This window comes from Lissotriton helveticus, chromosome 2_1 (assembly GCF_964261635.1).
Source record: "Lissotriton helveticus chromosome 2_1, aLisHel1.1, whole genome shotgun sequence".
Lineage (NCBI taxonomy): Eukaryota > Metazoa > Chordata > Amphibia > Caudata > Salamandridae > Lissotriton > Lissotriton helveticus.
In genome coordinates this window covers 1,510,973,289-1,510,999,535 of record NC_136059.1, presented here as the reverse complement: position 1 = coordinate 1,510,999,535, position 26,247 = coordinate 1,510,973,289, and the positions used below count along the sequence as shown (strand labels likewise).

General features: G+C 45.1%; 1 protein-coding gene across 2 annotated transcripts in view; it reads left to right on the top strand.

Annotated features, from left to right (window-relative positions):
• Positions 1 to 26,247, top strand: part of LOC144819826 (uncharacterized) — a 254,614-nt gene that overhangs the window by 125,744 nt on the left and 102,623 nt on the right. The window lies entirely within an intron of this gene.

Genomic DNA, 26,247 nt, shown 5'->3' with positions numbered 1-26,247 from the left:
CACCATTCTCTGAGTGTTGGCACCTTCCCGGACCCCCAGTTTCTGGCGATATTACATTTGGCAAACATTACACCGAGCGCAACCCAGTCTTTTTTTTTTTTTTTTTTTTTTTGTCCTCATTTTGCAACTTTTAAGTAAGGAGATATCAGGGTCCCACTTTCCTTTATTCTCTTGCCTTCCCACCTTCTTGGTGGATTCCGGAATTTTTCTTTCTGGGAAATTTGGGGCCCCTTACTTCCAATTACTTATTTTGAAGGTTACTCTCCGGGGTTGATTGAGCTAGCCATTCTGGCTTCTCTATTTGGCCTTCAAACCAGTTGGATTGTTGCTTGCATTAATCATAGGACTTAGGAGAAAGAAAAAAAAAAAAAAACAGCCATCCTATTTCAATTAAATCTTTAGCCTCCAGAATGGTGATTCTCCCTTAACTCCCAAAATTTATATTTTTTAGAAAATGGTTTCTTCTTTTTGTCTAAACTGTAAATTTTTAAAATTGACGTGAGCCACTCACCCTTAGTAGGTGGGCTTGGTGTGATCCACTTTAAACAGATCTCTCTCCTAGCCAAGAGAATCAAGATAAACACTAGATTTTCTTCATGTTTTGTTAACTTGACTACTGAAGGAGAGCCAAAAACCCCAAATAATATTAAATCAATACTCACAGTTAGCCGCATTCCCAGTACCTCTTCGATAGTCTTACCCACTTCCTTGCAGAAACGTCGAGATGGGGGCACTGCCAGAACATATGCAGGTCATTGGCCTTCATTAAACCACATTTTGGACAGGACTTCACCGTAGGTCCGCTGAATTTGGATAATTGTTCCGGCGTCCAATAAGCTCTGTGGGTGGTATATAAATGGTTTCTTTTTAATGCCGCAGATGTTACTATTGACCAGCATTTGCTCATTGATACTTGCCATAGGTAGTTCGTATCCAGCGTTGGCAGCTCTTTCCCCCAAATTCTCTCCGGTATCCGAAATTCCTCCTCCCCTGCAACTATGAGAGCCCAATACCAGAATGATATTTCCTTCTTGAAGGGTTTTTCCAACATTTTCGTTTCCAGTAGGATATTGGCAGTCTTGTTTTCCTTCACGGACTTTATCCAGCTCAAGAGTTGGTAATACTTAAATTTGGCGAGTGAGGAATTCGTGGTTTGATTCAGAATCTCCCACTCCAAGAGTTTATTCTGATATAGCAGTTGTCCCCATGTCTTTATTCCTGCTGTTTTTAGGGGAGTTGAGAGGGAGTCTTTAAGACACTCCGGTGTAGTAGGTGAGTTCCATATTGGGGCTTTGTCACTATAGAGTGGGATATTCACTGTCGATCTAATACAGTACCAAGATTTGGTAGCTGCCCTCAGCATCTTCAATTTAATTTTTTTGAAAAATTTCGGGTGGCCGAATTTAAAAAGGAAGTGGCTAGTATTCTTGGTTAACTTCTGTAAATATAGTGGGTAGTCTTCATATGGACCTAACATAACTCTTATATTTTTAAATTGAAATGCTCTACAATATTCCAGGATGTCCGGGGTAGCTAACCCTCCCTGGTTTTTCCTTCTCCTTATTTTAGTCCAAGCGATTCTGTTTTTTTTGGATGACCATATAAAACTTGATAACTCTCCCTGGATTTTCTTTATGTGCTCCCTGTTGAATTCTAATGGAATTGCACCACAAATAAAAGTAAACTTAGGCAAGATCGACATTTTTAGAATATTCGATTTTCCCAAGATCGTCAGGGGTAGGCCTTTCAATATATTCAATAATCTCTTGACTTCCCCCTGTATCTTCTGGAGATTAACTTGTGCTACCTTATCTAGATCTTTGACCAGGTCGATGCCCAAATATCTGATTTTTTCTTTATTATAAGAGCTTTGATAGTTCTCATTCCAAGTCATGGTTTCTGTCTTGGACTTGTTTATTAAGTAGCCCGATATTTTCCCAAACTTTGTTAATGTTTCCTCAGTAGCTATGAGATCCTCCTTTAAATGAGAGTGAAAATCATGAGGTCGTCGGCATAAAGAGACACTTTTTTATGCCAGTCTTGGTATGAAAAGGGAGCAATATCAGGGTGATTCCTGAGGCATTCTGCTGCGGGCTCAAAGTATAGGTTAAATAGTATTGGGGATAAGGGACACCCCTGGCGTGTCCCCCTCTTAATCGAAATTTGATCGGTCAGCTCCCTGTTTATTAATATTCTGGCCTTAGGTAAATTGTAAATATTTTCTACCATCTTTAAGATATTAATTCCTACATCGAACTTTTTTAACACCTCACTTAGATATATCCAATTAACTCTGTCGAACGCTTTTGCGGCGTCGACAGTAATTATGGACAGAGGTAGATGGCGGCCAGACACCAACGCCGGTCGTGAGCTTCGCACCTTTTCCTAGAGAGACCATGGGAGGAAGTGGCTACGAACGGACCGGAACGGACCGGAGTCTGTGAGATTTCCGCAATGCAATGCAATGCAAAATTAAGGAATCATAACATAGCATAACTGCCAAAGACTACTTTATTACGCCTAAGGAAACTGTTCTTTTGCAAGTACCAGCCTGCCGAACACACCGCCTCACCTTCACAGCCCGCTCCTGCGGCAGCTGCCGATGGTTCCTGGGTGATTCTGTGTTCACCGGAGCTCGCCGGGAGGTGAGACGGGGGTCGGGGAGCTGTTTTGAAGTTTGGCGTGGGCTGGCTCAGATCTGTTATCGACGTGGCGCTTGGGGTGATGTTCGACATGGGGGTGAAGGAGGCGGGTTTTTTTCGAAGGAGAGAGGGAGCAGGAGCGAACCCGGCGGAGCAAGGATCCTGCGGAGCCGGCCCCTCGTCCTCGCCTCACTCAGCGGTAAATTGGTGGGAGGCGGCTTCAGAGGCTCGTCGGTGCTGTCGGAAGGCTGCAAGCCGCGTTGCTGTCTTCCTGCGAGGAAAGGCTGGGAGAGTTGCAGGAGGCTTCCCTGTTCCGAGTTTGGCTCTAGGTAGAGAAGGTATTTGCTTGGAAACAGGGAAACCAATAGTTTTAAGAGAAATAACAGTACTTCCTGGAGCATTACAGGGGAGCTTAAATGTTGAAACAGTAAAGAACTTGAATTGTCTAACCCTAGATAAAAACAAAAAAGACCTGCTATCTGCCCAGTTTTCGTTACATACATGTTCCAATCAGAGTAAAAAAAGTGAAGTGAGTGTTCCCTTAGCAAAAGTGGAGGGGGTAAACTCGAGTTTTGATGAGGCGGTCTCCCCTGTCCTAGCAGCTAGTGTTTGTATTGTGGCACAGGTAGGGGTGGCTCCAACCCAGAAGAAGGGGGTAAGGTCTGGTTTGACTCCCCCGGGAAATGTAGAGAAAAAAACTAAGGAGACCCGTAGAAAAGACATAAATAAAAAAGACTTAAGTTTGGCCCCAGATCCAGGTAATTCTGAAGGTACAGGTAGGTCTGTGTACTGCCTTAGAAATAGACAATTCCTTAAGGCAAGTCTCCCACCAGTCACTAAACAACCTGTGATACCTAAAATTACCAGGAGAGTCTCTCGTAAAGCCCTGAAGCCTCAAGTAAATAAATCTAACAATAAAAAGGGACAAGTACGAGACAACAAAGAGACAGGCATAGAGGGTAAAGCTCCTAAGGTAAAAATTACTCCTTCACTGAGGTCTTATTTTAAGGTCCAAAATAGTAGCGAAAAAAGCAAACACACACCAGTTGCGTCTGAAGGCGTAGTGGGAGTGGATTTGGAAATGGAAAATAGCCCTGATAGTGATTTAGTACCAGACCTAGTAAACTCGGGAGGGGTGACGACTGATCAGGACATCTGTCTCATCCAGGAACCAATCCCGGCTCACGCTTCAAGTCGGGTATCCTCGCCCAGCCCAGAGCCTTCCAGTCCTGAGTATAATAAAGGCACTAATTCCAAAGCTATTTTTGTCCCTAGCCCAACCTCGAGCCCACTTCAAAGCCCGACACAAAGTCCTGTTAACAGTTCTTGTGCAAATCTGCCTAAATCTGCCTCCTGGAACCAGGTTACTGATTCGGAACCTGCACAAGCTACTTCTAGTAACAACACAGAGATTCTTTTAGAAAAAATGATGGAAGAGATGAGAGCAAGATTTGAGATCTCGAAAGTAACCAAAACAGAATGCATGAAAAGTTCGAGAGGCTGGATGCAAAGCTTAACGCTCTGGGAGAGAGAGTTACTACAACGGAAAGAGTGGTGGAGGGAATGAACAAAAAGATGGAAACAACTGAGAAGGAAATTAGGTCCCTGAAAGCTAAGGACAGAAATATTGAGGAGAAGCTGGAGGCTTTAGAAAACCAATCTCGAAGATGCAACCTCAGACTTCTTAATGTTCCGGAAGGCAAAGAAGGCTCAGATATAAAAAAAATTGTGGTTGCATTGTTGGAAGATCATTTTCCATGGAGTAAACCACTTGGACTGGGAGATGATATCCAACGGGTACACCGAGACCCCTTTGGCAAAACAAAAGAGAGAAAGAACCCGAGGAAAATTCTAGTGAATTTTAAGACATATACCCTTAAAGAAAAGCTCCTGAGTGAGGCACTGAAAGGAGGAGATATCAGCAAAGATAATTGGTCGTTTAAAATCCGATCTGACAGCGCAAAAGTTACCCAGGACAGGCAGTGGGAACTAGGACAGTTGATGCCAGAACTAAAATCTCTAGGCGCAACCGTTCAGATGAAATTTCCTGCCTCTCTTAGAATAATGTGGAGGAATAAAATGCATAATCTCAAAGACCCGAAGGAAGTAGAAGCACTCATGGAGCTTATGCGTGATCAGATCAAGATTCAATCTGTAACACAAATCTAAATGCAGAGTTTATAGTTACCTCCATAACTTAAAGAGTAGTAGCGCACCTTAAGAAATATGAATTTAGGTAAGGAGCTCAAAAGGGGCCAGAAATAGAGCCCAAAGGAGGAAAGGGAGGCTTCCCCAGGGAGGGTGGGTGTGTCTCCCCACTTTTGTTGTTTCTTCTTTTTCACTTTTACTTACACCCTAATATTCACATTCTAAAAAAAAAAAAGAAAAAGAGGGAGGGGCAAAAAGAGGTGGAAACACACGTGGGTGGGGAGCAAGATAGGGTAAAAATAAAAAATAAAAAATGTCCTCGTAAACACTTTGGAAAAAAAAAGAAGGAGAAATCCGGGGAATGGCGATATAGAAAAAAGAAATGACTCGGAAGGTAAAAGAAATAAAGATAACCTCCTGGAATGTAAATGGGCTACGCACAAAGAGTAGACGGAGAAAGATCTTAGAATACTTAAAATCAATAGATAGTGAGGTAATAATATTACAGGAGACACACCTTTTGAAGAAAGAGTGGGAGGAGATAGTGAAAAACTTGAGGTGGGTGGACTCGTATGTATGCACTAATCAAGACTGTGTCACAAAGGGAATTGCTATTTTATTTAAAAATTCTTTGAGAGCTAGATTAGAATCCGTAGAAATGGACCCTAAGGGAAGATGGGCGATAGCTAACATTAGAGTGCTCAATCATTCTCTATCGGTGGTGGGATATTATGGCACGAACCTAGATGACCCTTCTCCTCTACAGATTTTGTTTAATCATTTAATCTCTGTACCAGGTTCACTTATTATAGGAGGGGATTTTAATATCATCCCGGACCCGAAAACTGACCGATTTCCAAGGGGGAAACAAGCAAACCTTCCAAAAATGAGAGAATGGTTGAAAATCTATAAAAGGGACCTAAATGTAATTGACATTTGGAAAGAAAAGGGAGATAAAATAGAGAACTTTACGTTCAAGAATAAAAAAATTAGGGATTCAATCTAGAATAGATTTTTTTCTAATAGACCAAGGTCTGTTAGAAAAGACTCAACAAGTGGTTCATCTACCAGCACACCTTTCAGATCACTCAGCGGTCCAACTGATACTATCACTAAAAGAAGTAGTGAAACCCCCAAGATGGACATTGGACCTCACGGTTCTCCTAAATCCTGATAATATTACTAAACTTAGGCAAGAAACTAACAGCTTTTTCGAGATAAATAACGAGAGTGCCCCATCTCATATAGTTTGGGACTCATATAAAGCAGTGACTAGAGGAGTGATTCTGAGTCTTGCCTCGCATAAATCAAAAGAGCTTAAAAGAGAGATCCAAAAGATAGAAGATAAGATTAGCATACTAGATCAACAGATTTTAACAGACGCTGGGGGGCCGGAACTAGAATCAGAAAGAACTAAGCAAAAAGACAAACTGTCTGAGATCCTGGAAGATAGAATCAAAGAAAGATGGGATTGCAGTAAGTTGGCCCATTATGAATACGGGGAAGGCTGTGGAAAACTACTAGCATGGAAGACGAGAACAGAAAGGTCCAAAAATAAAATGACATACATAGACCCTAGTAATCCAGCGCATAATGGTGCAGAAGAAGAAATAATAAGGCAAGAATTTACAGCTTTCTTCGGGAACTTGTATTCTGAGGACTGTAATCCAACAAAGGAAGAGATAAATAAATTCCTAGATACACAAAATCTTCCTAATTTATCACAAGAAATGAAAGATGAGTTAAACACCGAAATCACTACGGAAGAAGTAATGGGAATCATAAGAAAGCTAAAAAGAGGTAAGGCTGCAGGTCCAGATGCCCTTCCAAATGAGCTATATATTAAACTAATGGACATCTTAGTGACACCTCTTACTTCCCTCTTTAATAAAATCTTTCTGGAAAATTGCAGCCTCCCGGAGTCTTGGAATGATGCAACTATTACAGAAGTGTGAATCGTATCGCCCTATATCTATATTAAATTGTGACTACAAATCTTCACCCAAATAATGGCAAAGAGACTTGGACGAGTAGTGGGCACATTGATTAACTCTAATCAAAAAGGGTTTGTGGCTGGAAGAAATCTACAAGAATTAACTCATGAGCTAATTGGAGCAGTGGATATAGCTATGAGCGTAACCCAGTCTTGAGCAGACTGGGAAATATCTTTCGGTTCCCGAAAATTCAGGAGACAGCACTTTGGCTCCGGGACAACAGATACCTCCACCACCTGTGATAGTGTTCGCATGACTCTGACCCAGGACTCTGCAATCCGGGGGCACTGCCATATAGTACGAAAAAAGGTTCCCACCTCTCCACAGTCTCTCAAGCAAAAATGGTGTGCGGCCCTCCCTAAAGTGTGGAGGGTAACCCTGGTATAGTACACGCGATGAAGTATCTTAAGCTGCACTAAACGGAGTCTTGAATATATGGCCACTTCCCGTGGGGACAACAGGGCCATCTGCCAGTCTGCATCGTCGATATCACCGATGTCAGTGGACCATTTGCGCCTAAGTGTCAGCATCAGGTCTGGTATGTTATTGATTAGTGTACGTTAAATCTTCTTTTTAAAGTTGAATCTTTTGAATTGGTAAGGATAAAGAAATTTAAATGGAGTCAATGGCAAAACCTAGGAAAGTAAGTTGCTTTGCTGGAATTAGTTCTGATTTTATGTTTGTTTATTACAAATCCTAGATTCTAAAGACAGGTTATAGTCAAATTCAATTGTTGTTGAAGAATGAAGGGATCTTGAGACATTATGAGTATGTTGCCTAAATAAATAATTAGTTGAAGTCCTTTAACTCTATGAAATTCTACAACTGGTTTCAACAATTTGGTGAAGCACAATGGTGCTGAAGAGAGACCAAAGGGAAGGGCTAAACATTTGGAAATATGTTTTTTTCAATTGAAATTGGAGGAAACACCGGTGGAGAGCATGAAGTAGAATTGCTAAGTAAGCATCTTTCAGATCCAGTCAGACCATTAAATATTTTTCGCTTAAAAGATCTCTCAGACAATGGATTCCTTCCATCTTGAAATCTGGAATCTAAGAATTGAGATCCTGCTCTTTTCTGGTCCACAAGAATTTTTTTTCTGAGGAATCCTTTCAGACGCAGAGAAGATGGAGGTATAGCTTATTTTTTAATAATGGGTTATATTTACTGATCTGTGAATTTCTGTTTGAGTTCTGTGAAGCATATCTTTTTGGTGAGTTTTTCTGAATAGGAGTGGAATAGAATTCCAGATGATAACCTAAAACTGTCTGAAGAACCCGTGAATCTTTAGTTATTTTCATCCAATTTGATACCAAATGACAAATTCTTCCCTCCAATTTTTTGAGGGAAAGACATTTGGTAACTTACCTTGAAAGGAATTGTGGGATAAATTCCCACAGTTGTTGCCACTTAGAAATTATCCTCTGTAATTTCTTCCTCTGGAGGGAAACAAGGGAATATTCCTCTGGCTTTTATTCCAAGAATCTCTCCATCGAGGGAATCTCTGTATGGAGCCTGATGGGTAAAACGGCTGATGGAGTGGCCCCTGACTCTGCCAGCCCTGATGAAAAGGGTAAGTTGAAATACTTTACTCAATGCTGATTGTGCCTTTTCTGGTGAAGTACAGGTATTGCCAAATTTGGAAACCTCTTTGACATATGGTTCTCCAAATAAAAGATCATCAGCTGATGGCCCAGCTTCATTAGTTGATCACAGAGTTTGGGGTCAATAGGCAGAAGAATGTATTTTCTTCGTTCTGTAGATCAAACACAATTTGCATTCCCCAGAACACAAATAGCTGTCTGAGCCCAGCCACTTGGAACATCAGGATCAATAGTGTTACCTTGATCCTTGGATATGAAGGCAAGGTCTAGAATTTTTGATGAAGGACCTTTGAAATCTAATAGTTTGGGTTTATAGATTTTCCGAGACATGCCTATACCTTTTTGGGGGGTCTTTAATGGATTTTCCTAGAAAAACTGCCAATTTAGGATCAATATCAGTTGTGCGTGCAACATGACGTGATAAAGTTGGCCTTGGGCATTCAGCTCGGTGTTTATTGCGAATTTCTTTAGGAAAAGGTTTTCTCGATCTGTTGTCAACATATGCTGCAGTTTTATGGGTCTGTGTCCATTCAGAGGAAGAAAGATGGATAATTTCTTCTGTATCAAAAGTATCAAAAACAAGAGATGAAGACTGAGAATTGGAAGTGCCTTTATCAGTGTGGTTAACTTCACAAGACCTTTCATTTTCATCATCAGAAAAATCTGTGTCACAATAGTCATCAAAATTATTCCCTGAATGAACACTGTCCAAATCATTATTATCATCTTCTTGTTCAGAAGTATCTGTAAATGTGTCTAATTAGGCTTTTTTTAATTTCTAGAGCACCAGATTTCTAAACAAGTTTCTTTTACTTCAAAATTGGAATGCCAAATTCTTCAACTGGGTCTTGTAGATAGGACAACAAAGATTGTATTTGATGTGTCACAGGTCCCTAGGTTTTAGAAACATATTTATGAACATAATTCTTTAAAGCTTTATCAAACACTGGTTTATCAGACCCAAACATAAATTCTGAAATAAATTCAGATACGAAATCCCCAGGAATAGATGAAAGATTTGTTTTTGACATACCTAGTACATATATATAAAACATTTCAGGGTGTTATTACATCATAAGGGGCTTAAATTGATTACTGCCTAATGACAGAAATCAATTTAAGCCTCTTATGATGTAATAACACTCTGTAAAATATAAAGGGTATTTCGCTACTATCTTGGTAGATAAACAGGCCACAACGTATAAATACAATACATTGATAATTATTTGAACCTTCAAATTTCTTGGCATCATCAAGAATATTGGAAAAACAGGTAATGAAAAGGTAAAATATCAGTTGACTGCCTGGTAAGCATGAAGTGAGAGGTAACTTGCTCTTGCAGATGGGTTTAAGGTAGTGTTTAAGGAGGGGCTTGACAAGCGTGCTGGCGAGCATAGGAGTGGTATCATACAGCGATATAAGAAAAATGGATGAGCTGCCAGAAATTGAAGGATGCTAGCATGTCTAACAAGGAAAGGTGATGTATGGAAAAATGAAGGGGAGGCAAGAACTAAAAATACTAAATATACTTGTCTCTTGATGTTACACGCGACCGAATGGCACAAAACAAACGTACATGTAAAATGGCACCGGTTGACAATCCTGTTGGTATAATTCAACCAGACCAGCAAAGGGGCAAATAAAAACATTTAAGTAAAGTGTGATTAATAACAAAAGTCTGCGCACTCCTTAAAAACATTTATTTAAAAGACATAAAAGACATAAGATGACTAAAGAGACAAATATATTAATTACAAAATTCATAAATGTAATACAATTAATAATGGTTTTCTGGCCACTGAGCAGCAAAGAAGAGGATGATTTCCATTGGCCATTATGGCTTATATAGTCATCTAAATGCTGATTGGCCATTATTCATTGGACCTTTGGGATTTGTAGTTTTGTTGTATTCATGGGTATTGTTGTTTTTGTGCATGAATACATTGTGTTATGTTTATATGTTTTATGGCTGCTTAGAATAAACATTGAGAGGGGGCTGCATAATATGAAACCTCTGTTCCTGATTTAGAATTGTGGAATGTGTGCCATGACTGGGCAGTCTACTAACACTTGCAAAGTCCCTCCAGAGGCAGTTGATTTAACTGGGCCCTTGGCATAAATTGGCAATCAATATTATGTCTTGTTTACGTACATTGACACCAAATATGTTTTACACCTTGGTGCTTATAGATTGGTACTCAAAGTGGCCTAAAGTCAAGATGGTAGATAACCTGGACACTTATGCGGTAATTGAGGTTTTGGAGGATGTTTTTGGAAGGTATCCCTCAGACAATTGTTTTGGATAGTGGTGTTCAAATGGTTTCTAGGAAAATTAGGACATTTTGAACAAATCTTGAAGGTAATGGGCAAGTTGGATGTATGAATTATGTTGTTTTGTAGTTAAGGAAGCTATGCAATTAGTTGTAAAATCTAAACTATGCTTGGAAAAGCACTTCTGTCGTGTAGTTCCTATATACGATCTGCGCATTTAGAGAACATACACTGTAGGATTGGTGTCAGAATGATTCTAAACACCCCCACCGGGTATGTTGGCCTGTGTACCAGCTAGCTCACAGTGCCACTAGAAACTCCTCCTATCAAGGAGAGAATAGTTCTTGGCAACTCTCAAACAAGACAACCCTGATCCCTCAGGACCGTGGAAACAGTATACTATTTTTCGCTCAGTCACTCGTGCTCACTTAGTCTTTAGAGATATACACAGAATAAACGGTATGGACCTTTTTTAATGAGCATTTATTGAACAGTCGTTATTCTAGTGTAAAACAGGTGTGCTGAAACAACCATTAGACAGTAACAGATATATATGATTAGAAGCACTAAGAAAGTAACAGGATAGAAGATTTCTACCATTTTGCTATAACCATCAATACAGGCAAGTATATAAAATACATGACAATAAAATGTGTACTCTTACGATGCTACCCTAACTAGATGTACCTAAGTGTACCTAGCATGTATATAGGTGTTAAGCCAAGAATCGCTCTAGGATAAAGTCAACCCCATTACCTGAAGTGAGAGACTATGGAACCCGTCTTGGTCTCGAGTTGGACTCCCTGCAAGGGATGTTAGACCACTGTGAGCTGGAGTATCTGCATGCAGCAATCTCAGCGTCTCGCGTCAGTGTGTCGGCAGGGAAATCCTGATCTCCTCTACTTGTCTCAGCAAGATGTGATGTTTTTATACCCAAAGGTCTTTCCGGAGGTTCTACCTTGCTGTGCCACTTGTCAGACTTAGGATGACTTTGGGAATTAACTTTATACATAGTTATTATCCAGGAGATGGTAGTCCTGCTCAGTTTCCAAGATTCTTCATGGATAATCTATAAGGCTTTTTCCTGGGAAAATCCTGCGTTCTCTGTCCATTGTTGTATCTAGTTAAAAGGTCAGTCCCCAAGAGCCGTTATGTGTGTACTGTAGGGGAGAGTATAGGTAAAAGGTTACGATGTAACCTGAGCCTATACTGGGGTACCTTTATGGAATATAACACTTCAAATCACACTTTTGGCACATAGAACAACACCACTTTCTGAAACCAGAAAGATACCTTTGAATTGTTGAGGGGAGGGGGTGCCTGCAACAGAATTGTGTTATTGGTGGTTGTCTGAACGATCTTGATAAATGAAGAATAATGGGATAAGGACATTTAGGGAAGTGTTAAACAAAAGACGAGAATGGCCAAGTATATGAATCAAATGTGTGTTATTAGAGTTGATATAAAGAAGTTCTCCGATGGTGGGAAAGGGTGATTGAGGTGGTCAGATCCTACTAAAGTGACTGGAGCATTAGGAAGTGTGCTAAGGTTAGAAGACGGTAGGAGTTGGAATCTGGGAAGCCTATTAATGTGCAGAGGATAGGTGAGTGAACATAAAGAGGTGAAATCTGTTGGTGACGTTAGTTTCCATGAACTGGGTGATGTGCAAGGAAGTTACTTTGGAATACAATGTGCACCTAGGGTGATGAAGAATGTATGTGTTTTTTAAACTGCTTACCATGCAGGGTGTGGTCTGAGTTGTAGGGGCTGCAGGAACCGGAGGATGCCTAGTAAATATAATTTCTTAATAATGGGATGTTAGTTTGCTTTTTTGTATGTTTCATGTTGTTGGGAGCGCCTTAGCATCTTTTAGTTTGTGTTGTTTAATTTAAGATTGAAGATATTTTGTATGGATGGGGAAGTGAATAACAGAATGTTGGAGAGTGTAGTGTTCCATGGAGTGGAGTGTGAGAGTACCTACTTGGAACTTAGTGTACGGTGAGAATGTGAAGAATTCAGATCTGGTGCCTATTCATTTTGTAATTGGAATGAAGTTATTTTTTAGCTAAAGAGAGAGGATGGCTTTCCTGCCTCCTGCGTTTATCCGTCCCTTAAAGCACACCCTTTGATCGGAGGGCGTGTATCCTTCCACTGCTTACATGCAAAATGTTTTTTTTTTCCTTTTGTGTCAGGCCTTCCAGGTTGTTGTGTGTTTCGCCGGGATAGACTTTTTAGTGATGCAGAAAGAGTGCCTGCTTCTTATATTTCAGTAAGTGAAGCATAGGAGAGGATGTGTGTGGCCTTACGGCAAGAACTGCCGACTTTGAAGCTGGGGTGCCAGTTTCGAGCCTTGACTTGGGCTCAACATCCTGCGATTCTGGGCAAATGAGTGCTTTAAATGGGCCAGTACTGCCCGGTATGGAGTACCAGCAATTTTTTATTTTGAGAGGGAGAGTACTGGCACTTCTCAAGAGTGATATAACACTTTTAATGGGAGAGTACTGGCACTTCTCAGAAACTAGCAGGTACTCTACTACAGAGTACCTGCACTTCTTTTTTTCCATTTCAAGCACTGGGGCAAATCACTTAATCTCCCCATGCCTACCAAAAATTAATGTGTCCTTGTGTGAGGTAGCTGCTGCTCATGTAAAGCGCTCCAGTACCTTCGTGTCGAGTTCGCACTATATAAAACTGCCCAAAAAAAACGATGGTGGGCACTGGCTTGCTCTGCAGACGAAATTCATAACTGTAGACGGCCCCAGACATTGAGCAGGGAGAGACTCCCCAAGACGGGATCTTGGGGACATGCCTGCCAAGCATCACGCATTGGGTGTGACACTCACGCATTTCAGTGTGGTGTTCCGCATCACCGCACTGAAATGCATTGTCACGCATTAATGCCACACTACTCTAGCTACCCAGGGTGAGAGCGCATGCTGCAGGCTCCTGTGCCCCGGCTCTCAGTGCTTCTCCGAACGTGCTGCCAGTGTCGGATGCCCCACAAGACTCACCTGTGCTTGTGAAGCAATTCCGCAGAGACGACAAGGGCCACCGCCCCTGTACCCACCTAACCCGTGCGGGAAGTGGCACCCAGCAAGGACGAGATGGAACCATGTTAGAAAGGCGACCCCGGGGGAGGTAGAAGATGTCTGGCCGACCACCCCTAGGTCCACCCCTCCTTCGAGAAGTAGCCGAGCGTTACCGAGAGGCCTCCTGGGTGAGGGTCCTCTCCTAGGATCGTACAGCAGAGTAATCACAACACTACACACGGACACCACACAGGAGGTCAAATTATTAAGCTTTCATAGATAATAAAGGTTGCTGGTTCTTGGTAGTATATACAGGCAGATCGAGGGATCCGTAAAGTCTCGTAAAAGGGGGGTAAGGTAGCGGGACAGTCTCAACTTGGGTGGAAGAAGGGATACCCTACGCACAGCTCTCAATCCTCGAGCTGGGGGGTTCCGAGAGGTCGGGCCGCGGCAGCGCCAGCAGGCTCTCAAGATGGTTTCAGCGAGGTAGGCCGCGGCAGCGCCAGCAGGCTCTCAGCGAGGTAGGCCGCGGCAGCGCCAGCAGGCTCTCAAGATGGTCTCAGCGAGGTAGGCCGCGGCAGCGCCAGCAGGCTCTCAAGATGGTTTCAGCGAGGTAGGCCGCGGCAGCGCCAGCAGGCTCTCAAGATGGTCTCAGCGAGGTAGGCCGCGGCAGCGCCAGCAGGGCTTCCAGTCCAGGATACAACTGGGGTCCTGCTCCGGGGCTGGCCCAGATATAGGGCTGGAGTCCTTTGATGTCCGGACCCTCGTGCCTGGGGGCCTGAGGGGCCGGGATGATGGTGTCCAGACACCCAGCAGGGGAGTGGAGCCAGCGCCCAGGGAGGCCGGAGGCGATCGATACCAGGCGTCCGGGGACGGCTGGGGACCATCGAAACTCCCCTTTCCTCCGGGATCCGTCGAGTGGCCACTCGACCGCCTGGGTGGATCCTGGCGCCTCGATGTCGGGGCTTCGCTGGAGCCGGGGCTAGGGCAGAGGCCACGTACCCCGGACGTGGAGGTTCCAAGATGGCGTCGGGGAAGGCCTCGTGTTCGGGCGTGATGGGCCTGGGATGGAGCTAGGCCGGTAGTGTTGATCTGGGATGGTAACCGGACCGGCAATGTTGGTCATGCATGGTCGGGCTGGAGGGGCTGCCCGAGGCGGAGTGGAGGGCTGATGTCGTCTGGGGCCCGCCGCGCTGGAGAGGTAGGACCACGCCACGAGGCCGGGTCCAACAAACCAGGGATGGGAACCAAAAAGAAATGAAGAGGTCTTGGTGGCAGTGGAGTAGGGTAAGGTCTTGACAAGACTGAGGAGACCAGAAAACCCCAATTAGGATAAAGCACTACTCCTGCTTCGGAGTAAACCACGAAACATGCAGGAAGGAGCCCCTATTCTCTGGACTTACCAAGGCGTCATATGCGTGCAGGACCAAGGAAAGAAAGGTCATTTAATAAAGCGCCCATGCGCTTCTGCAAACAACCAAAGTAAAGTGCTCCTGCGCTGAGATGAGGCAAGCGAGAAAAACCATTAAGTTCAGATACGCTCCTGCGTGGAAAGAAACAACCAAGGATAAAGCGCTCCTGCGCGGGGAAAACAATAACCAAGAAACTAGCGCTCCTGCGCGGTGTGTCTCAAGTAGAAAGTCTCCAGAGTAAGCGCTATAGCGCGGCCCAGTACATTTGTTCAATTTGCGCTCCTGCGCTCAACTTAAATGTAATCACAGCAGCGCTCCTGCGCAGCTGCATGAGAAAGGAGGACTCCGGGAATGATGCTTTTCAATGTCAGTGCAATGCAAAAAGCGGCAAAAGAAAATGTCACGAACAGCACAGACGCGCTGTCAGCTTTACCGTGACTCGTAATCCAGGCAAGTTCTACGGTGCTACGTAATGCAGGGAACTGTCTTCATCAACTGCATGCAGGGAACAGTCTTCGTCAACTGCTGGGCTCCGGACGGGATCCGTAAAGAATCAGAAGCACCGAACCGGCGGGAATCTACGCGTTTAAGCGTTTTCCCCCGGAAGTGCTTCAGGCAGGGAAAATAGACCGGGACTTCACCTCCGCCCGGAAGTGAGGATATTCCGATGCCTGCATGTGTTTTGCGGCGCTCGGAACGGCGAAAGGCCGCTACATGACAGCCAGCAGCTGCTCGGCTCTGCAAGTTAATAGTTAATTGTTTGTTCGCTCTCAGCTCGAGTTGCTGAGAGTGACTGCTACAAAGTTGCGATGTTCTCCTGACTGCATATTTCCTGCGGCGCCGCGGCTTTGACACTAATTAGCCGTCGGGCCTGCTTTCATGGCTTGCTACACCGTGGGGGGCCCGGGATAGTATGTGACCGTAGTGTCGCCCTCCTCACGTCCGGGGGATGAGAAAGTGAGAAAGGTGGGCCAGAAACCAAAGCGGCGGGGGATTCAAACTGAGTTGAGGCAATGTGGACTGTCTGTCTGTGATGCGCAGCCCTACAGTTTATGGCCTGCACCCCCTGCCTGCGTTCACGTTGCCAGAAGACCGGCGGGGACTCTCACCGACAGGACTGTGGACACTGAGGGCTGCCCGCGCCGTGCATCAGAGGCATCAATCATGATCCCGGGTGTAAATTAGAGCGGATGGACCAGGTTGCTGACGCAGATACAGTAGACTCAACTCGTCATTTATTTAAGTGTTAATTGGGCACAGTGCGTCATGTTGCCTCTCATGGCGCTCCGTTAGCTGAACTGCTGCTGACTCTTGTGCCTCGCACCGGCCGGGCCGCCGCACAGTGGGGCCTATCTTATGGCCGTTGCTCGGGCGCCACCAGGATAGACTCACATGGACAGGCCGCAGCCTGGAGTAACGCGGGCGCCGGCGGCAAACCAAATTGATTGCCGCGAGGGCTGCTCGAGTCCGCCTGAGCCTGCAGTCTGCTGCAGAGAGTCGCCGATGTCAGTCATGCAGCGCTGCCTGGCTGAAGATCCATCAAGAACAGTTGGTAAGTAAACTAGTAACCACTTGACACCCACCGAGTGTCTGTCAGTGTATCTTAATGATATAATTGCCAATATGCGCGCTATCAGGCACATCAGTAGATCCGCGCCGACTAACTGTTCATTATGTTGTTGGGACTCCAGCCTCTCACAGTGCAGTTGGGCCGGCCTGGTCACGCCAGTCACTGACACTCGCATCACAGAGAGGGGCCGTCCCGAGTCCTGAGATTGATGCCGGTAGCGGGGGTGGGGTGACATTGGCTTGCAAACTGTATTTTGTTTTTCTATTATCCGCTCGCAACACTAGGCACCAGTGTGTTGTTGCGGTTGTTAGGGCCTCACACCTCCTGTTGGGGCCGGGTCCCAAACGCGGGAGAGAGGCCTAGCCTGGAGTGATACTAAGTTGCCCCATTTATGTGTCCCTATGTTTTGATGGGCGAGTTCCCCCTTTTTTTTTTTTTACGTTTTTATTGAAGGATATGATGCAATAAAAGGAGTTAACAATTAAATTAGCACAAACGAAGCATTAAAATTTGACACAAAGAGCAATAGCAGGGGCATGACACTCGAAATATAAATAGATAACTGCACAATTCATGATGTGGGGATAAAATACATTTACATTCAGATAAATATGCCAATAAAATACTAATTCCAGATCAAATTCTGGCATCCCTCCACTTCATAACAGGGGCCCAAAATCGTCTTCCCATCTCCTGTTTTTTAGCTCCTTTGAATTCATATGAACAAGACTCGATATTGTGGATGCCCAAGAGTCTCGAGAGCCACATCTGGAAGGAGGGTGCAATAACATCTTTCCAGCCAGCTGAAATCAAGATTCAAAGCACAGCTACCGACATAAAAACCAGGGCTTCCTCATCCTCTGCCAGGGCCAATTTAGAGTCTGTACCCATTAACACCAATGTAGGGGATAGATCGATCTTGTGACCTAGCAGCCCCTCCAAGAATTTCATAATCTCATCCGTGAGTGGGCCCAACCGGTCACAGGTAACAAACATATGTACTAGGTCTGCTTGACCTGAATTACACCTCGGGCAGCAATAATCAGCCCTGAGACCCCAAGCAAATAATTTGGCCGGAGTATAATACAGATTAAAAACTGTTTTATAGTGCTGAGCCCGTAGGTTAGAGGCCCGAAAAAGCTTTTTATTTAAACCAAGTGCAAGATCCAGATCAACATCCGAGTTTTCCAGTTTAGTAGCCCAAGCGCTTTCCATTTTTCCAATATCGTCCTGAATCCTCACCACCAGAAGATCGTAAACCACTTTAACCTTTCTACACCCTCTAACCAGGGCCTCAACCACAGGAATATCTACCGAAGGCTTCAGTTTAGGTCTTAAGGTCCTTAGGGTGCGAGCAATTTGTCCATACACAAACCACTGGTTGGCAGGAATGCCAAACCACATTTGCAGGTCCTCAAACCCTATGATCTTATCGCCCTCCATGACACCTCCAATGGTCTTAACACCCATTCTCTTCCAAACCTGGAGATTCCTATCAGCCCTCAACTGAGGAAGAAGACTTGAGTTTCCAAAATGTAGATAAGAATTTACCTTTGGGGCATTAAAAAAATTCAATATAGCTTTCCAGACCAACCAAGGCCCGTGTAAAGTCTTAAAGCGAGCCTTCATATAAAACCTACGTTCCACTTCGCACAGCAACAGGCCAGTTGCTTTCCCCCCCAACAGCATCTCAAAGATTGGGGGAGGCCCCTGGGTGCCTGAGTTTGAATGTCCCCAGCAGGTCCGACATCAAATTGAAAAAAAATAGACATTTGAATCAGGAGGCAGGACCAATCGTACAATCTAAGATTTGGGAGTGCCATACCCCCCCTTTCCCTCTGCAATGACATAAGGTTGGTGGAGCGTCTGACCTTGCCATACTGCCATATAATACTTATAAAGACGGACTCCAGCTGTTTCATTATTTTTTCCTCAATAAAAAGGGGTATAGCCCTAAAGAGATACAGCACTCTAGGGAACATTAACATTTTTAGAGCATCAACCCTGCCTACCAAAGAAAGATGCAGCACATCTATTCTTTTCAATTCAGTCTCTATAGACTTAATTAGAGGGGGCTAATTCTCTTCTATTATTCTACCCACGGAAGCATTAATTTTTACCCTTAAATAAACTGCTGAGTCCACAAATCTAGAATCGGATTTCACAATATTTTTTGAACAGACTATCTGTGTTTTAGATTCATTTAGGAGGTATCCAGAGCCCTGACCAAAGACCTTCGCCATCTGTGCCAGAGCCGGAAGTGCCTGCTAGGGGTTCATCGTGAAAACAGCCAGATCATCAGCATACTCTAATATCTTATTGACATGGCCGTTAAAAATCACAGGAGGGATACTAGGACTCTCTAATATTCTCTGGATAAGGGGATCAATATACAGAGAAAAGAGTATAGGGGAGCAGGGGCAACCCTGGCGCGTCCCTCTCTTTATATTAAATTTATCCGACTTCTCCCCCATAACCGTGACTCTAGCAGCCGGATCCACATACATGGCTTTGAGCACTCTGATGACTTTCTCCCCGAAACCCCTCCCTGCCAATATACCCCAGAGAAAGCTCCAGACAACGCGATCAAACGCTTTCTCTGCGTCGAGCAGGATCATGACGATCTCCCCCCCCCCCTGGCATCCTGGGCATCAAACAGTGTTATAGCTCTGCGTGTATGATCTGTTGTACCCCGCCCAGGAACAAACCCATGCTGCCAAGGGGAAACGAGACCGCCAATGATCCTGCCCAACCTCTTAGCCCAGATCTTTGAATAGAGCTTTGTATCGGCATTAATCAGCGATATCGGCTGGTAGGACCCTGGTTTCTCCGCTGGTTCCCCTTCTTGTGGAAGATTATAATATTGGTTTCTTTCCATGAATCCGGGACCGCCCCTGAGTACACGATCCCATTGAATAGGTCGACCAACAATGGGACAATCTCTCGTTCCATTGCTTTGTACACCTCCAGGGGGATCCCTTCTGGGCCGGCAGCTTTTCCGGGCGCTAACTCCCGCAATGCAGCCGGGACCTCGGCATGCGATATATCTTTGTTGAGGTCCGCTCTGGTTACATCATCCAAGCGGGGACCCCTATCCAGATAATCCTCCCCCTGGTTACTCTCAGTGTCCCCGACATCATACAGTTTTTGATAAAAAATTTCAAACACACTCAGTATATCCTTAACTTCAGTAAAAACAATTCCATCCTCCTCAATGCAAGTAATCAGATTCTTAGATTTTTCCTGCCTTAGCCAAAGGGCAAGAGCTCTACCAGCTTTCTCTCCTGTTTCATATCTTTTTGCCCTTGAAGATTGAAAGTCCCTGATTGCCTTCTGTGTTACCTCCTTCTGCAATGCCGCTTTAACTGCCAGCAATACATTATGGCTTTCCTTACCATCTCCACCAGAGACGATGTCCCTGATATGCTGTTCCTCCGCGGTAACCAGCATGCCAATTAGTTTCTCTACCTCCTCCCTATCCTCTCTTCTAAGCCTGGCAGAACAGTTGATCGTCTCTCCCCTTAACGCGGCTTTAAAGGCCTCCCACACCCCATTCCGTGACGTACTATACCTATTTGCTGCAAAAAACTCTCCTACCCATTTATACAAATGATCTACAAACCTGTTGTCTGCCAACAATCTCCTTTCAAATGTCCAATGTGACTTTGACCTTTCCACCCTTGACAGATCACACATTAGCAGCAACGGGTTATGATCTGAGATTACTCTTGGGAGTTTAATAATCTCAACTTTCCCCATTTCCGGAGAGGAAATAAAAAAGTAGTCTAATTTTGAGTACTTCTGAGCAGGGTTTGAGAAATACGTAAAACCCGGATTCTGGGGCTCTTTAGTTCGCCATACATCCTGCAGCCCGTGCGAACTAATAAGAGCCTGAACTGATCTGAAGACTCTGGGTTTCCGCCCCACATAGGATATTCCATTACCCCAGTCAGAAGTGATATTTAGATCTCCCGCAATTACTAAGGGGATAGGCCAGTTAGCTAACTCTACTTCTAGGAAGTCAAAAATTTCAGGATTGTTTTTCTATTGTCCGCTCCCAACACTAGGCACCAGTGTGTTGTTGCGGTTGTTAGGGCCTCACACCTCCTGTTGGGGCCAGGTCCCAAATGCGGGAGAGAGGCCTAGCCTGGAGTGATACTAAGCTGCCCCATTTATGTGTCCCTATGTTTTGATGGGCGAGTTCCCTCTGCCTTTCTACCCCGTTTCTGCATTAAGTTGTAGTGGCAGTCTGCCCATGTCTTTATACCCCTGTGTCTTAATCTCTCAAGCCTGCCCCAGTGTCAGTTAATCCATCTCTTTCTACCTCCTTGTCTCTCAGTTGGAGTGTACACAGTACCCCACTGCATAGGGGCCTTTCACAGCCTTCAGATGCTCCCATTTAAACTTCACTGATGTACATTTCACACAGTGCAGTAATACCTGCCAGACATTTCACTCCTGCAACAAAGGAAGCAGGGGTGCACTGATGTACTAGTATATGGTTTCTCATTGAGTAAATGGTTGTAATTTGTCATTTTGATATGTTTCTCTCGTCTTCATTGATTTGTTTTGCTCCCCAGAAAGTGAAATGAATGAAATGAAATGAAATACGATTTGTAAAGCGCATGGCTGCCCGTGAGTGTCACTCATACTCGTAGAAATGGCACTCATAAAAACACTGAAATTATGAAAATTTCACACATGGCAATCTGAAACCTTGGCAGCTATGTAGGGAGTCTCCCTGCTCAACAGCCAGACTATCGACTTTGCCAATCCTTTTGATTATGACATAGGGACTAGAAAGCCCCTCCTTCTGCTTTATAAACCTCACTTAATCAAACATTAGATTTCTTCCGCTAGCCGTGTGCAGCAGTCCGATTCCTGTAAATGATTGCTTTCAAATCTGTCTCCACTTGACCTGTTTACTCGGCCCTCAAGAAGCGGAGACTCTTTTGTTGAGTGAGACAATTGCGGCCTCTTGTGGACAGAATCAAAATACATAAAAACACAACCGCGTCATGTCTTCATGCGAGAAGTACCTCAAGGCGTCTATGAACAACAGTGAACCATTCATAATTCTGAATGGGCCGTGTAGTGTCCTTTCTGAGGCACAATGGATTACTGTGTCTGCAGGTGTATCATTAACGTTGATTTGTTGCGCAGCCACACCCAAAGCCATCTTTAATTATAGTGACTTGCAGAAACTCCGTCAGACCCACAACAAAGGGATTCTTGAGGCATGATTAATAATACATGGGCTTCCCTTCTTGTAAATAATTTACAGTAAGACTAGGGGAGGTTGCTAAGACAGACATGGCAAAGAACCAACAAAGTGGAGCGGAACGGGAACACATTATGATGAGGCGCAAACAAAACCCAGGCACGAGAAGTATTTTCGCCTGACTTTTGCGCAAAAAAAATGGGAAAAAATGTGTGTAAATTGGTTTATCGTCCATTTTGCGCACGTTAATGATATTTTTGGTGTTTTGTTGGGTGCAACTACGTTTCTGCCCATGCTGTACAAGCATTTGAGTGAAATGACTTTTTTCCTATGAATTTTGATGATTTTTTTTTTATCTGTTTGCATATTAGTAGAACGTAAAGCAGGGTTGTGGTATCCCGCTTTACATGATTTCACTTATATTGTATTATTTATTACAAAAGATAAAAGAGTCCAGCTCCTTTGTTGTCTAGACCATAGTCATCTAAAGTTGGATAACAGCGCATCAGACCGTGCAGCTGTTTCTATTATATTTTTCCCATGAGTGCACTTCCATTTTGCTCATATTCCTGACCTCAATCCCCAGTAATAGACTGCAGCTTTATATGATTTTACAAGGAGGGTAGCTTCAGATGGGGGTGGGGTGAGTGTTTTGGCTATGACACCCCCGAATAAATGTATTCTTGGGTTGGTAGTTGGGTCTGAGAGGCCTGAGTCGTGTCTGCTGTCTCTGTGTCGGTTTTTTCTTGTCCTGGTCAGCCAAGAATGATAGACAAAATAGTGACCTCAGAGGAGTGGGGGGCATGGATATAGGTGTTGGTGGAAACTCGGTCAGCTGGGCTTTCCATCCGTTTAGGCGTATCCGGGCCCTTGCTGGAGTTCTCCACCAATACCTATACGGTGGGACGTACAGTCCTGTTTTTATGCACTCAGGACTCCTAACAGTGTGTACTTTGGTAAATCTTTATTGAGTCTTGAATAGCACTTCAGGCGCTTAGGATACTTTTTTGGATAAACTTCGCCATCAAAAGGACACTTGCTCGACATTGAGAATTCCTATAGGTCAGTGAGAAAGAAAGGGCCATCTTTTCGTTTTGGGGTTATTGAAACATTAGACAATACTCCACATCTACGTGTTTACACGCATCATATTTACTAGTTTTGCAGGCATTCGGTGTGGGAACAGAGGTTAATGACTTGGAACAACCTCTTGTGTATGTTGATCCAGCGTTGGATAGAGGAGCAACGGAGGATGGGTTGTTTACTTATCACTCATACATGGTTACCCAGAACTCTTGTGTCCGTATTGGTCTTCAGGACTCCATACTTTGGGGAGTTGACATTCTTTGCTTACCTTAATTAGCCTTGAAAAAGTCCTTCGGACGAAACACGTATCGGCTACCTGTGCTTGCTTTTGTACACGAATCACTGAGAAGAATAAAAAGAAAAAGAAAATATCCAAATGGACTTCCTTTGATTACTGTATGGATTAATGCCCATTTGACAGTGTGTGCCTCGGCAATTGTGTAATTTCTTTGCGGGGGCAGTCCTGAAAGCTTCTGGAGGCCCGGCAGTCGGCTCTGCACCGCTTGAGGTCCCGGTCGAGAGGGAGGTCGCAGGAACAGTCGCGGAGTCACCACCATCACTCCTCTTCGAAATCTTCGTCTTCAGGTAAGTCGAAGCACAAAAAGAAGGTGAAGGATCACCATCGCTCTTTGCGTTCTCCTCGTCCATCGACCGACGCGATGAGGGATGTGGAAGGTAGTCATCCAGCTCTGCCCGCGGAGCCTGTTGGGTCGGCTCTGATGAGCTTCCCTCCGTTCTCAGGAGCTGGTGCGACCCCTCCCCAACTTCATAGTTTTTACAAAGCCCTCTACTCCATTTTTGGGCAGCCAGACTCCACCCGCGTGCCTTCAGGCCCCGTGGACTCGGCTGGGGGATCTACGCCTTCGATGCTGGCAGCTTCGGCCCAGGCGCTGCAGGGCCCCCAGGGATCCAGGCCTGGATTAGTGCCAGTTGACCTTACGACACTCCCTCTGGCGCCAAATCCATTAGCAACACCTCCGCCCCCTCCGACGCCAGTTGTGTCTCCAACCGACGTTGACCCGAGCCCCCCCCTCGACCAGGACACAGAGCCGGACCGGCATCAACGACACTTTTGTACCTCTGTTCTACCCTGGTGTTCCCTATCGCCCTGAGTGGCAACCAGAGGAAGGTGAGGAGGACTGCGAGGGGTCTGTGGACCCTCTGGCAGACCAGTTGGAAGAACCAGACTAGAGAGAGAGGAGTTGGGTGAGGCCAGTGGTCTGGACACTTCTCCCCACCGTGGCATGCTTTCTCCCCCTACCATGGTTACGGAGGAAGCAGCCTCTAATGCTGTGGTGTTGCATAGGGCAGCTGAGGCCTTGAACCTTGAGCTTCCTACAGTGGCGGTCAGGAATAACCTCGTGACCGAGGTGCTTCAACCGGCAGCGGCCTCTTCGATGCCCCTGCTGCCATTTATTGAGGCCCTCATGGACATGCTTCTGGGCACTTGGTTTAAGCCCAGCACAGGGGCCCCTGTGGATAGGATGATTGCCCGATGCCACCCCCAAGCCCCGGGTGACCACCATTTTCCTCTCTCAACACCCTACCCTGAGAGCTTTGAGGTCCAAGCCTCAACTTGTCAGGGCCAGTTCCCTACTGCTCCACCTGATAGGGAATCCAAGAAGCTGGATCACCTTGGGAAGAAGATGTTTTCTTCTGCCAGATTAGGACTGCAGTCACTTCAAACCACATGTCTCTTGGGCCGTTACACCCACTCTGTGTGGGTCACGGTCGCTCAGGTGCTGCCACAGTGCCCAAAGGAGGCCCGGGTCATGCTCTCTCATGCAGTTGCTGAGGGGAGAGATGCAGCGAAGTTCGCCATACGATGTGGGCTGGACACCGCCGAATCGCTAAGTAGGACGATTTCAACGTTGGTAGCCTTGAGACGCTATGCCCGGCTGTGGTTCACTGGCTTTTTGGGTAATGTCCAATCAACTCTTTTGGACATGTCCTTTGATGGCCGTCTCTTGTTTAGCAACAAGGCGGATAATGCGTTCAATCGCTTCAAGAATTATAGGGCTACGGCTAGATCCTTGGGCCTCGCTACCACCTCTTGCCCAGTGCAGTCTGATTTTCGCCCCTTTCATGGCTATGGAAGGGGTGCCCCTCCATGTTCTGCCTCGAGCCACAGGCCTACGCAAGCTGCCAGCCTTTGCGGGGCCGGGGTCATGGGTCCCACTGTCCAAGTTGTGGATTGAGCCTGTCTGTCTCCTAGGAGATTCTGAATAGGAGCAACCAGCTGCCTAGACCCCACCCCCAGGCCAGCAGACCATTGGCTATTCAGCTACCAGGCAAGTCTGAACCCTCCTCCCACACATGCCCAGGCCCCTTAAGGCCTAGCTGGGTGCACCCCAAATCATCCTCCTCCATCTTGTGAGTTGCAGCCTACATGTGCCCCAGATTGCAGTGAGCAGAGTCCAGGAAGTGGTCAGGAGACAGACTAGTGCTGTCTCTTCTGAAGACAAAAAGTTGTTTAAAAAACGATTTTCACTTTCTGTGTTTACTGTCTATGCCTGTGGTTGTTACAGTTAAAAATTGTAGTTTTAGCCTGCCTGTAATTGCATATTTTATCACCTGTGTTGTGTTTTAAATGTGTGGTTTTCCCTGCCCATGATTGCCTTCATTTAGTGTGTTGAATTGTGGGATTTGCAGTCCAACCTCTGTAGTTTGTCCCTTTCATTCCTTGGTGACAAATCGGTTTTCCCTCCAAATTTCTCCTTTGCTCTGTGCTTAGGCCTGTGTGCTCAAACAGGGCACTCCCAGCCACCATTTTGTGTTCACAAGCCAGTGAGGCCAGCCCCCTGACCCCCCCAGCAACAGGGATTTTCTACATCAGAGGGTGCTTCTGTGAGCTATTTAAACTGTATTTACTGGGGCTTGTGCACTTCGTTTTTTGGCCAGCAGGGGGAGTAAAGCTTTATTCAAACAGTATTGTTACATTTCGAGTTAGTGAAGCCTTTACCTGCAGAAGTCCAAAGTTGTGGATTGAGCCTGTCTGTCTCCTAGGAGATTCTGAACAGGAGCAAGCAGCTTCCAACTCCCTGGCCAGCAAACCTTGTCTGAGGTTGCTGGGACCTTATATGGTGTGCTAGTGGTTGGCACATGTGTACACTGATTGGTGGTTGTATCTGGTGTTTCTATTGGGTTAGGGTTAATGTCCTCATTGGTTGGGTATTTGAGGGTTCTGATTGGTTTCTCGGTCTGTGATTCAATCATTGCAGGGGCGGGACTAGGGCTAGGGTTATGATTTCTATTGGAAGTAGGGACTAG